General features: G+C 44.7%; 1 non-coding gene across 1 annotated transcript; it reads right to left on the bottom strand.

The window, feature by feature from the left end:
* Positions 1-13,407: 13,407 nt before the first annotated feature.
* Positions 13,408-13,481, bottom strand: trnav-cac (transfer RNA valine (anticodon CAC)). The gene has a single exon. It is a non-coding gene; the product is annotated as a tRNA-Val (tRNA).
* Positions 13,482-13,922: the final 441 nt, after the last annotated feature.

Here is a 13,922-nt window from a genome sequence, read left to right as displayed (position 1 = left end):
TTTATCGACATTTATGACACCAGGTTGGAAGCAAACTAGACGGAAAATAAGTTGTCGGTCCTACCGCTTGAGGTCACGTCACTGTGACAGAAGAGTAAGCAGTGGCCCGAACATGTCGAACCGGCGATGGGAATCAGAATTAAAATGTTTGAAATCCGGGAAGCTCCGCTTTACACGGATGGAGCGGTGGTGCTCGTGGAAATGTGTCCCAGTTTATCCCGGGTCTCACCAATGTAGAGAAGGCCGCACCAGGAGCACCAGACACAATGGTCGACCACAGCATATGTGCAGGTGAAGTGTTGCCTTACCTGGAGGGAACTGTTTGGGGCCCGGACTGATGGTGAGGGAGGAGATGATCTCCTTATGAGACATCTCCCCCAACAATATATCTGTTTAGGAGGGAGATGACCTCAGGGGACTCCTGCACTACCGGCCTACTGCTACGATGTCTAGTGGCCACCCCTTCCCTTTCTGCCTGTGTAGCCTTTACCTGCGGTGTGGCCAACTCACTGAACGTGCTATTCACGACTTTCTCAGCATCGCGGATGCTCCAGTGTGAATCCAACCGCAGCTCCAGACGCTCAGTGCGGTCTGCCAGAAGCTGCAGTTGGTCACAGTTCCTGCACACATAGTCGTCAGGGACACTGCAATTATCCCTGATTTCCCACATGCTACAGGATGAACAAACCACGGAGCCGATCTCAGCTGCCACGACCGACCCAATAACGTTGCCTCAATTATTGAAACTTTCTCCTTTTAAAGGAACTTACCCGGCCTTACCTCATTCGGACTGAAGCTCCTCCTAAGCCTCTGGAGACAGAGCCTTGCTACTCTGTACCCCTCTACTCCGTCGCCCGCTCCGTCTAACTGTTCTCTTTAAATACTCCCGCTGCCTCACGGTCCAACTTACACACGCTTGCGCAGTCGTGCCCCCGTTAAACTGCCGAAGAAAACGGCTCTCGAGTCAAAGCCTCAAATCTCCACTCCTTTACCGGCCCACGCACTCACTGGCCGCTTTCCACTGTTGTCCTGTTAGGAGATTTTAATTTCCCAAAAATAGATTTCAATCTCCCTAGAGCAAGGAATATACATAGGATGGAGTTTGTTATGTGGGTTCAGGAAGGTTTCTTGACACAATATGTAGATAATCCTATAAGAGGAGAGACTGTACTTGATTTGGTATTGTGAAATGAACCTGGTCAGGTGCCAGGTCTGTCCGTGGGAGAGCATTTTGGAGAAAATGATCATAATTTTATCTCTTTTACAATATAATTGGAGAGAGATAAAACAGGCAAGTTAGAAACGCGTTCAATTGGGGTAAAGGGAATTATGAGGTTATATAGGCAGGATATTGGAAGCTTAAATTGGGAACAGATGTTCTCAGGGAAAAGTACGGATTAAATGTGGCAAATGTTCAGGGCATATTTGTGTGGAGTTCTGCATAGGTATGGTCCAATGAGACAGGAAAGCTATGGTAGGGTACAGGAACCATGGTGTGCAAAGGCTGGAATAAATCCAGTCAAGAAGAAAAGAAAAGCTTACGAAAGCTTCAGAGAGCTAGCTGATGTTAGAGAACTAGAAGATTATAAGGCTAACACGAAGGAGCTAAACATAAATTAGGAGAGCAGGAAGGGACCATGAAAAGGCTTTGGTGAGCAAGATTAAGGACAACCCTAAGGCATTCTACAAGTATGTGAAGAGCAAGAGGGTAAAACGTGAAACAATGGGACCTATCATGTGTGACAGTGGGAAAGTGTGTATGGGATCGGAGGAAATAGCAGAGGCACTTAATGAATACTTTACTTCAGTATTCACTATGGAAAAGGATCTCAGTGATTGTAGTGATGACTTGCAGAGGACCGAAAAGCTTGAGCATGTAGACATTAGGAAAGAGGCAATGCTGGAGCATTTGAAATGCATCAAGTTGGATACGTCGCCAGGGGAGGCGAGGGAGGAGATTGCCGAGCCTTGGGCAAAGATCTTTGCATCATCAATGGGGACAGGAGAGGTTCCTGAGGATTGGAGTGCTGCGGATGTTGTTCCTTTATTCAAGAAGAGGAGTAGAGATAGCCCAGGAAATTATAGACCACTGAGTCTTACTTCAGTGGTTGGTAAGCTGATGGGGAAGATCCTGAGAGGCAGGATTTATGAACATTTCGAGAGGTATAATATGAATAGGAATAGTTAGCATGGCTTTGTAAATTGCAGTTCGTACCTTACAAGCCTGATTGATTTTTTTCAGTATGTGACTAAACACATTGACGAAGGAAGATCAGTAGATGTAGCAAGACATTTGATAAGGTGCCCCATTGCAGCCTTATTGAGAACGTAAGGAGGCATTGGATCCAAGGGAACGTTGCTTTGTGGATCCAGAACTGGCTTGCCCACAGAAGGCAAAGAGTGGTTGTAGACGGGTCATATTCTGCATGGAGGCTGATGACAAGCGGTGTCCCTCCGGGTTCTGTTCTGGGACCCTTACATGTTGACTCTAGGGTTAATGAGGCATACGGTGTACTGGCCTTCATTAGTCTTAAAACTGACTTTAGTAGCCGAGAGGTAATGTTGCAGCTACATAGAACCCTGATCACACCTCACTTGGAGTACCGTGCTCATTTCTGGACGCCTCATTACAGGAAGGATGTGGAAGCCAGAGAAAGGGTGCAGAGGAGATTTACAAGGATGTTGCTTGGATTGGGGAGCATGCCTTATGAGAATAGTTTGAGTGAACTCGGCCTTTTCTCCTTAGAGCGAAGGAGGATGAGAAGTAACTGGATAGAGGTGTACAAGATGATGAGAGGCATTGATCGTGTGGATAGTCAGAGGTTTATCCCCAGGGCTGAGATCGTTACCATAAGAGGACACAGGTTTAAGGTGCTGGGAATAGGTACAGAGATGTCAGGGGTACGTTTTTAGGCAGAGAGTGGTGTATGTGTAGAGTGGGCTTTTGGCAACGTTGGTGGAGGCGGATACGATAGGGTCTTTTAAGAGACTTTTGGACAGGTACGTGGAGCTTAACAAAATAGAGGGCTATGTGTATGCCTAGTAATTTCGAAGGTTTGGACATGTTCGGGTAAATTTTGTGGGCCGAAGGTGATGTAGGTTTTCTACGTTTCTATGTTAGCCCCTCACGGTACATTTTTCTGGATTTTCGCTCACACTTGCCCACAAACACTCATCGCGAACTTTGCTGTCCCCAATGTTTCTCCTCCGTCTCTCTGCCGAACTCCGGTCTCTTTCTCATTCCTGTCTCCCTGTACATCCCCATCTCACTCTTCCTCCAGGTTCTTTCTCCCCCATCCAGCCATACATTGTCTCTCTTTACTGTGTTTCTTTCCCATCTCTCTCTCTCCCTGTCTTTATACCATTCCAGTGTCTTTTCTCCACCCACCGGTCTCTTCCCAGCGCTCTCTTAGCGCTCCCCAAAGTCCGAACTCGCTACCCTTCCGAAGTTTCTCATCACCCTGTCCTTTCTCTAACCCAGGTCCTTCTCTCCCGATCACATTCTCCTCATTGCTCTCTCGTACCTCACCAGCCTTTCTCCCGTCTCACTTCTCCACTCTCAGCTCTAGTCTCTCTCCCTCCCAGATTCTTCCTCGACCCTGTCTTTCTATCCCCAAATCGTCCAATCGCTTTTACCCAGTCTTCCTCTCCCTCCCCAGCCTCCCTTCCCGACCACTCTCTCAGCTGTCTCTCTCTCACACAGGTCTCTTTCTCCCCCAGAATGGTTCCATGGCATGCTTCTTACCCAATCTTTCTCTCGCCCCCGTCTTCTCTGGCCCTCCCCCTTTCCCCTCGTCTTCTCTGCCGTCTCGCACCCTCCCCATCACCTTATCTCTCTCTTTCGTCCAGTCATCATTCCTTGTCCAGTTTATTTTTCCACAATCTGTCTCTTACTCCTCAGTATCTCTCTAAACTCAGTACAAGTTTCGCACTCTGTCCTTCTCATTGTCCAGTCTCTCCCTCAGTCTCTCGGACTTTGTCTCCCTCCCCGTGTCTCCCTCTCTTTCCAGTATCACTAAATCCCCTAGCGCTCTCTACGCAGTCCTACTCTACGTCTCTCTCCCCCTGTCTTTCTCTCTCTGATTGCCGTACTGGGACCCTCACTAAAAGTCTTTCAATCCAATATCGCTCACCCACTCTCTCTCTCTCTCTGCCCGAATCTTCACTACCGCGTCTTTTACTACACAATCTCTCGAACACTCTCTTTCTCCTTACAGTCATGCTAACATTCCCCAGTCTCTCACTCTGCCCCACTGTCGCTTCTCCAAGCCTTACTCTTATCCCACGCACAGCAGTCTCCCTCGTCCCCCTCAGTTTCTCTCTCCATACCCCAGTCTCTCTTCCCCAGTTTCTTTGTCCCCTCAATCTGTCTCCCTCGTTTATTCCCCCACCACTATCTGTTTCTCCCTGTCTCCCGCTACCACGACACTTTATCAACCTTTTCTGTTTCACCCTGCCTCTCTCCACAATCCCGTCTTATTTTCTCGCTGGTTCCCTCTCTCTCCGCTGATCCCTACCTATTCGTTTTTCATTTCTACGCTCATCTCACTTCCTGTTCGTCTCTCTCCGCTATGTTTCTCTCCTCTGGCTTTCTCCACATCTATCTCTCCCTCGGGTCCACCTGATAAGGTGATAAAATGCAAATTGGAATTTAACAAAGGGAAACTGAAGTCAGATGTATTAGCGGAGCAAAGTGAATTAAACAGTCTTGAGAGAGGAGGTGGCCAATATTGCTTGGAAAAGAACACTGGCAGGGATGACTGCACAGCAGCAACGGCTGGGATTTCTGGAAGCATTTGGAAATGCGAATGATATGTACATCGGAAAATGAAGATGTATTCTAAAGACAATATGACACAACTGTGGCTATCATGAGAAGTCAAAGCCAACATAAAACCCAGAGAGAGGACATACCTTATCGAGGAAAAGTGATAAGGTAGAGGTAATCTCGTTGAAAGCAGAAGGCAACGAACGAAGTAATTAAGATATGATGACTTCGAAATGATGGAATACGAAGGTAAGCTAGCCCACAATTTGAAGGGGATAGCAAAAGTTTCTTCAGCTATATGAAAGATAAATGAGTCGCGATATTGGACATCAGACCGCTTAATAACGATGCTGGAGAATAGCAATAGCAGGACAGGAAAGGGGCGAGCGAACTGAATAAGTATTTTACATCTGTCTTCACTGTAGAAGACGCTACTAGCGGTATAGCAGCGGTATAGTCTCTCCCCGTTTTCCACAGCCCAGTTTCTCATTCCACAATTTTCCTCTTACGCGTCAGTCCCTATCTTACCTCAGTACCTGTTTCACCTCCTGTCTCTTTCATCCTCCAGTCTCTCTCCCAGTCTCTCTCACCCTTTCTATATCCCCGTATCGCTCTCTCTTCTCCAGTATCACTAACTCCCCGGTGATCCCTACCCCGTCCTTTTCCCCGTCGCTCCTCCTGTCTTCCTGTCTCCCAGTCTCACTTACCCTCCATCCCTCTCTTCGGGGATCCTACTAACCCCTCTTTCACCCCAGTCCCTCCCTACCACACTCTCTTTCTTCTACCCCAGTCACACTCACATTCTCCGGTATCTTTCCACCCCAATGTCGCTTCTCCCAGCCTTTCTCTTATCGCTTGTGCACAACAGTCTCCCTCTTCTCCCTCTTACCCTTGAGCTTCTCTCTCCATACTTGAGTCTGTCTGATCACAGACTTTAGTGTCCTACATGTCCTGTTGCAACTATGGCCGAGATTTCAAGTGAGTTTTTTTTCAGCGGTGTCTTTCTCTTTGACACTCTCCCATAATGTTGCGACTGGTGAGCCACCCAGGCAACAGTTGTATGCGTACTCTCTACCATCTCAGCCACCGAAGCTGTATGTCCTCCAGAGTTGTCAGAGGTCCCTCGCGGTCTCCCTTCAATAGTCCCGTTCTTGCACAATCACTCAGTTTTTGAGCAATGCCTGCTCAAGGGGGAATTTGGAATTGTCCCATATTGTTTCCACTTCTTGATGATTGACTTAACTCTCCTCTAAGGGATACTCAGTGACTTGGGAATTTTCTTATATCCATCTCCAGGCGTGCTGTTCAATAAGCTCTTCGCGGAGATGCTTGGAGTGTTCTTTTGGATTCATGATGTAGTTTTATCAGGGTAGGTGTATTGTTACTACAATCGGTTGAAGCACGTTGACTGCGTAGAGGTTATCGCCAGTAAACTAATAATTTGAGTTCTGAAACTAACTGGCTGTAGCAGTGATGATATGGTGTGCCATTTTGACGGGAGCGAATACTTACGTAAACAACTATTTTGTGTTTTATATTCGTAATCAATTTAGATCACGTTGTAGAGATCTGTTTGCACTTTGACCTGACGAGAAGTTTACTGTTCATCAGTGTTAAAAAATCCAAATTGAATCCATCTTGATCTGGTGCTGTACAACAATAAAACATTCAAACTTCTATGGGGCCGAATACTTTTCATATCTCTGTATGGGTATTTCAAAAAAAAATTTAAACTCTTCGAATTGATTATTCAATGATACAATGGTGAGAAGATAGAGATGTTTATCTAGGTAGATACGTTGCTGCTGCGAAGGGAAAATCGATTCGGTCTAGTTTGGAAAGCTCTAGAGCGACACTGGGTTTATCTCTTTGGAGGGTGAGAGGTGGCTTGATGGATTTATACACGATTTTTTAAGAAAGGAGGGAGGGAGAAAACAGAGAACTATCGACCTGTCAGCCTGACATCGGTGGTGGGGAAGATGCTAGAGTCCATTATTAAGGATGAAATAGTGGCATATCTAGATAGCAGTGATAGGATTGGGCTGAGCCAGCATGGATTTACCAAGGGTAAATCATGCTTGACTAATCTATTGGAGTTTTTCGAGGATGTAACCAGGAAGTTAGACAAGGGAGATCCAGTGGATGTAGTTTACCTCGATTTTCAGAAGGCATTTGATAAGGTCCCACATAGGAGATTGGTGGGTAAAATCAAAGCTCAGGGCATCGGGGGGAAGACATTGACATGGATAGAAAACTGGCTGGCAGATAGAAAGCAAAGGGTAGCGGTGAATGGGTGTTTCTCGGAATGGCAGGTGGTGACTAGTGGGGTACCACAGGACTCGGTATTGGGACCACAGTTGTTTACCATTTAAGTTAACGATTTGGATGAAGGCATTGAGAATAACATCAGCAAATTTGCTGATGATACGAAGCTGGGTAGCAGTGTGACATGTGTTGAGGATGTTAGGAGAATTAAGGGTGACTTGGATAGGCTGAGTGAGTGGGCAGATACTTGGCAGATGACGTTTAATGTGAATAAGTATGAGGTTATCCACTTTGGGAGTAAGAACAGGAAGGCAGATTATTATCTGAACGGTGTAGAGTTAGGTAAGGGAGAAATACAAAGAGATCTAGGAGTCCTTGTTCATCAGTCACTGAAGGTGAATGAGCAAGTGCAGCAGGCAGTGAAGAAGGCTAATGGTATGTTGGCATTTATTACAAAGGGAATTGAGTACAAGAGCAAGGAAATCCTCTTGCATTTGTACAGAGCCCTGGTGAGACCACACCTGGAGTATTGTGTACAGTTTAGGTCTCCAGGGTTAAGGAAGGACATCCTGGCTGTAGAGGAAGTGCAGCTTAGATTCACGAGGTTAATTCCTGGGATGTCTGGACTTTCTTACGCAGAGAGGCTAGAGAGGCTGGGCTTGTACACGCTGGAATTAAGGAGATTGAGAGGGGATCTGATTGAAATATATAAGATTATTAAGGGATTGGACAAGATAGAGGCAGGAAATATGTTCTAGATGCTGGGAGAGTCCAGTACCAGAGGGCATGGTTTGAGAATAAGGGGTAGGTCATTTAGGACAGAGTTAAGGAAATCCTTCTTCTCCCAGAGAGTTGTGGGGGTCTGGAATGCACTGCCTCGGAAGGTACTGGAGGCCAATTCTCTGGATGCTTTCAAGAAGGAGCTAGATAGGTATCTTATGGATAGGGGAATCAAGGGATATGGGTACAAGGCAGGAACGGGGTATTGATAGTAGTTGATCAACCATGATCTCAAAATGGCGGTGCAGGCTCGAAGGGCCAAATGGTCTACTTCTGCACCTATTGTCTATTGTCATCGCGGGGTAAGACTGCAATCTCTAAAACTATCACCGACTATCTATCGGTCATGTCAATGACAGACCGAACAGTCGTTTTCTTCAGTGTTATACTGACGAAAATTCCGAAGGTTTTTTTTTCGTGCAAACTACACGATCGATTTATGCCCATTTGGTTTCAGGATCCAAACGTTACGTATTGCACTGGGAGAACGGCGATAGAGGTCCTAAGAACTTTCATTACAGGCGCATTTGGGAGCATCCTGACTGGCTGTTTTGGGAACTGTACTTCCTTCAATCGCAGGACCCTGCAGAGAGCGCTGCGGACAGACCAGCACACCTATAGATGTGTACGTCTCACTATTCAAGACATTTACAGAGACGAGTGTGTATAAGGCGTCCGAAAGACCATTCGAGACCCCAGTTACCGCAATCACAAACTTTTCCAGCTTCTACCATCCAGGAAACGGAACTACAACGTAAAAGCCAGGACCAACGGGCTCCAAGGCAGCTTCTTCCACCAGGACATCTGACTGGTTAATTCATGCTGACACAGCTGTATATCTATGTTATATTGACTATAGAGTTGTACATATATATATTATAAATTACTATAAATTCGTGCATTGTACATTTAGACTGATATATAACGGAAGAATTTTTGCTCCTTGTTTATGTGGAGGATGTAACTAAGAAAGTTAAGACAATCTAATAAAGAATATTTAATGTCTTTCTTTTTACACCCTCCATTTTAAAATGCCTGATTCGTGGAAATTTTAGCATATTTTATAATGTAGTGGTTTCAAGGTATAAACCAGTTAAAAATGGACCTCAGAAATTTGCACACCTGTCCACTGCTCATTGCACAACTGAAAATACTCACAGGTTCACTGAATTGAACTGGAAGGGATCGATACTTTTAACGCAGCACGATCAGAGCGTCTGAGGGGCCTATAAAAGATAGTTTGATTCTCCTGTATTTGGGGCATATCGCTCAAAGCCTTCCTTATCAATGCCCAGGAATTCTGGAAACCATGGCAGCCAAGGACAATAGAACTGGAATATGAAATCAAACGTGTGAAACATAAATAGGTATTGCAAGTGATTGGAAAGAAACTCATAACAATAAAACACAAACGGTTGCACACCTGACGAGGTGGCCGCGAAGTTAAGGCAAGGTACTACTAATCCATTGTGTTTTGCACGCGTGGATTCGAATACCATCCTAGTCCTGACAGGCTTATTCTGGGGGGATAAATATTGAAGTTATCACTTACTAGAATTCCGAGCTTTCACACCTTTGTCACACAGTGCTTGGCTGAGTATAATGAAAATCAAAGTTTTTCTATGAAAGTTTGTTAATAAATATGGCTATAAAACCAGAAGATATAGATGCAGAATTCAGCCGTTCCGTCCATCCATCATGGCTGATATATTGTCACTCTCAATGCCATTCTTCTGCATTCTTGCTGTCACCTTTGACACGCTTCCTAATCAAGAACCCTGTCAATCTCCGCTTAAAAATGGGATTGTGTTTAAGAGTCGAGAGGTAAAGTTACACTTTAAAATGGATCCTCGTCTGACCGCACGAGTAACTACTCAGTTCTGGTCACCTCATTATACGAAGGATGCTGAAACTATAGAAAGAATGCAGAGGAGATTTACAAAGATGTTGCCTGTATGGGAGAGTATGCCTTATGATAATAGGTTGAGTGAACTCGGCCTTTTCTCCTTGAAGCCTCGGAGCATGACAGGGGACCTGATAGAGACGTATAAGAGGATGAGAGGCATTGATCATGTGGATAGTCAAATGCTTTTATCCAGGGATGAAAATAGCTAGCACGAGAGGGCACAGTTTTCAGGTGCTTGGAAGCAGGTACAGAGGAGATGTCAGGTTCAGAGATTTTTTTTTCCGCAGAGAGTTGTGAGTGCATGGAATGGGCCTGCCGTGGACGATGGTGGAGGCGGATATAAAAGGGTATTTTAAGAACTTCCTGCATAGGTAATGAAGCTTAGAAAAAAAATACCAATTGAGTTGGCTCCACAGATATCCTTCCAATGAACTCCATATATCCATAACCTTCTGGTGACAAAACGTTCTCCTCATCCCTGTTCTAAAGGGCGTCCTAATATTCTGAGGTTGTGCTTTCTTGACCCTAAACTCACCCACAATTGGAAACATCCTTTTCATGTCCAGTCTGCTTAGGCCTTTCTATATTTGATAGGTTTCAATGAAACCCTAACTTCTTCTTCTAAACTTCAACGAGTACAGGGGCAGAGCCATAAAAGGATCCTCAGACATTAAAGCTGTCATTCCGGGATCATTCTCGTCACCGTCGTCTGGACCGTTTCCAATGCCAGGGCATCAGTTCTTAGATAAGGGACACAGACTGTTCATCTTGTTCCAGGCGCTGTCTGGCCAATGCATTATAAGACTCAACATTACAGCCTCACTTTTGTACTCTCGTTCTATCCAAATGAATGTTAGCATTGCATTTACTACCAGTTCAGCCTGCATTTACCGTTTCGGCAATCCTGCGGAGGGTCGCCCAATTGTCTTTGCACCTTCGATATTTGAATTTATTTCCGTTTAGAATCTAGACTACGCCTTCAACAAAGTGCATACCCATTCAATTCCCGACATGATATTACATCTGAAAATTCGTTGCCGAGTATGTTCTCGTCATGAGATACAGTGGCATGTAAATGCTTGGGCACCCTGTTCAAACTTTCTGTTACTGTGAATAGCTAAGCGAGTAAAAGACGACCTGAATTCGAAAAAGGCATAATGTTAACGATTTCTTTAATTTCTGCACATTTCTGCACATTTCTTTAATATTTTAAGCAAGATTATTTTGAAATTATTTTCATCTTTTACAATTTTCAAAATAGCAAAAAAAAGAAAACGGGCCTGAAGCAAAAGTTTGGGCACCCTGCATGGCCAGTACTTAGTAACAACCCCTTTGGAAAGTATGAACAGCTTGTAAACGCTTTCCGTAGCCAGCTAAAAGTCTTTCAATTCTTGTTTGGAGGATTTTTACTATTCTTCCTCGGAAAAAGCTTCTAGTTCTGTGCGATTCTTGGACCGTCTTGCATGCACTGCTATTTGAGGTCCATCCGCAGATTTTCGATGACGTTAGGTCGGGTGACTGTGAGGGCCTATGCAAATCCTTCAGCTTGCGCCTCCTGAAGTAGTCCATTGTGGATTTTGAGGTGTGTTTAAGACGCCGGCTGTTGGCGTAGTGGCATCAGCGCTGGACTACGGGGTGAATGGTCCAGAGTTCGAATCTGCCATTTCTTAATTACACTACGAACTGAGAAAACAACTGTCTGAAACGCTTTGCTATCTTCTTATAGCCTTCTCCTGCTTTGTGGGCATCATTTATTTTAATTTTCGAAGTGCTAGGCAGCTGAGTAGAGAAGAGCATGGCTGCTGATTGTTGGGACAAAATTTGAGGAGTCAGGGTACTTATAAAGCTTTGAAATATGCATCATCTGGCTTTTCCTAACGATAATTATGAACAAGCCATAGCGTTGACGAGCGAAGCAAGGTCTGAGACTTTGGTAAATGTTATCTGAGAGCTCAAATCTTTGAGGTGCCCAAACTCTTGCATGGTGCTCTTTACCTTTTTCACTCGAAAATTGTACAAAACAAAAAGTAATGCACTAATCGTGCTTAAAATGATGAAAAGAATGATTCATCTTTAACTTTATGACTTTTGGAAATCAGGTCCTCTTTTACACTGAGCTATTCACAGTAACACAATCTTTGACCAGGGCTGCCCGAACATTTACATGCCACGGTACATGAGGCGGTGGAAAAGCGGCGCAATTTCCGGACCGAAGATTCACAAAACCTGAAATGTTGCCAGAGAATTTTACATGCAAACTCGTGACTGCTGAGCAGGACAAATTACCACTGTCAATATACATCCATCTGTTCCTTGACGTCCAAAGGCGAGGTGTTACTTTTCTCCTGGACTCCACTGATATCCCAGGATACATTTTCACTGATCATTTTTCAGTGGCATACGATTTCCAACGTTTCACATCACTGTGGGGATCCAGTAAAGCATCACTGGTAATTATGCTGAAATGTTAAACAATATAATTGTGGCCGGTTTGATTAGAATGACAGACAGCAAGGTTTTAATAAGGTGATAGAGTTAAGAGTGTAACCGGGAAAGATCGGGACTAATTTCGGTGTAACTCTACCACGGGCTGCGCGTTGAGTCAGGGACAGAGCATATTCCGAGATAAATATTTATTCCTGATGTTTAAGTTACGGAAGAACCTCCACGGCTAGTTACTGACATTTATGCAGGCGTGGGATATTCGTCCATGATTTAATTTTACATGAAATCACAAAAACTTCGATATATTGAAAAGGACCGTGATCCCAATACTGTACCGATATGCGATCTCCCACCGTCACCTCGTCCAAAATAGACAGTGCCACAGTACCCCGTTTCCTTGTGCTACATTACCGTCATTCTACAGGAAGGTTTTAACCAGACTTAGGTGTTGATGTGACCAACCGTTTCCACCGCGGCGTAAACAAATACTTGCGTGTCGGACATGGGGTGGCTGTGATGCTGCTCGCGACGGAGAAAACAAAGACAAGCAGAGAGATTGAATGCGTGCGTGGTGTGAGTGTGTGTGTGTGTGTGTGTGTGTGTGTGTGTGTGTGTGTGTGAGTGAGTGTGAGTGTGTGTGTGAGTGTGTGTGAGTGTGTGTGTGTGTGTGAGTGTGTGTGAGTGTGTGTGCGTGTGTGTGTGCGTGTGTGAGTGTGTGTGTGTGTCAGAGAGAGAGAGATGTGGGGGAGGCAGACTGAAAAGTTGGAACCTAAAATACTGTGGTGGAGAATATGAACCGAGTGTTTGTATGGTGAGACGAGGAAGGAGTGGAATACAGGGGAAGGAAAACGAAAGCAATTTAAAATTTTGAAATTTTGCAACACACGGTTATTCTTCCTGATGTTTGTCCAGATGGGAACATCTGAGATGCGAGCTCCGTTGAAACCACAATGCATCCTCATGCGACAATACATGACAATAGGTTTGAAGGTTAATTCTTCGTTACGCAGTGCACGTTATCCACGAACCTCCTTAGGTTTAAATCCGTTTATGTTCTCCTGTAAATTAAATATAATTACTATTAATTCTTCTTCTTTAATTTACTTTTGCCAGGTTTGAAATACAATGCGCTACTGATAGAAAAGCGAATGTTCATTATAATTACACATGGATGACAATACACTTGAACACAAACAGAAAAAATTGAGTCTCAAATTCATTTGAAGTACTGAAGCCCAAACAGTGTTTCTGCCCAGGATTGAACTGGGGACCTTTCGCGTGTGAAGCGAACGTGATAACCACTACAACCACAGAAACCCTGCAAAGCGCTCAATGTTCTGCGCTATTGAGCAATGACCTCAGACATCCCTCCCCCCGCCCTGCTCTGAAGTACATCAATAAGTACAAAGCATTGCCCACCGTTCCTTTCCGTTTTCGGTAACAAGTATTAAACTTATGCGCCATATACAGAGATATGTATTAACAATTTCCTGTGGGGTGTTGGTTAAGGCGCGACATGTAACAGTTAACTGAACTATGTTGCATATATGAGGCAAGGAATTAACACAACTTCGGTACTCTAGCTTCCCGCAGTCTCCACAGGTGGCGCTCCGGCTCAAGTGCTAAATTTAACAGTACGTTTAAGATTTCTCACCCTGTCTCTCTCGTCCGTTCTCATCACCTCAGATTACAAGTTAGTGAAGCAAGTGAGTGAACCATGTGCCGATACGTGTATAAACAACAGGACGCGTTACAAGC

This window comes from Hemitrygon akajei, unplaced genomic scaffold (assembly GCF_048418815.1).
Source record: "Hemitrygon akajei unplaced genomic scaffold, sHemAka1.3 Scf000098, whole genome shotgun sequence".
Classification (NCBI taxonomy): Eukaryota; Metazoa; Chordata; class Chondrichthyes; order Myliobatiformes; family Dasyatidae; genus Hemitrygon; species Hemitrygon akajei.
This window is presented reverse-complemented; position numbering and strand designations above follow the sequence as displayed.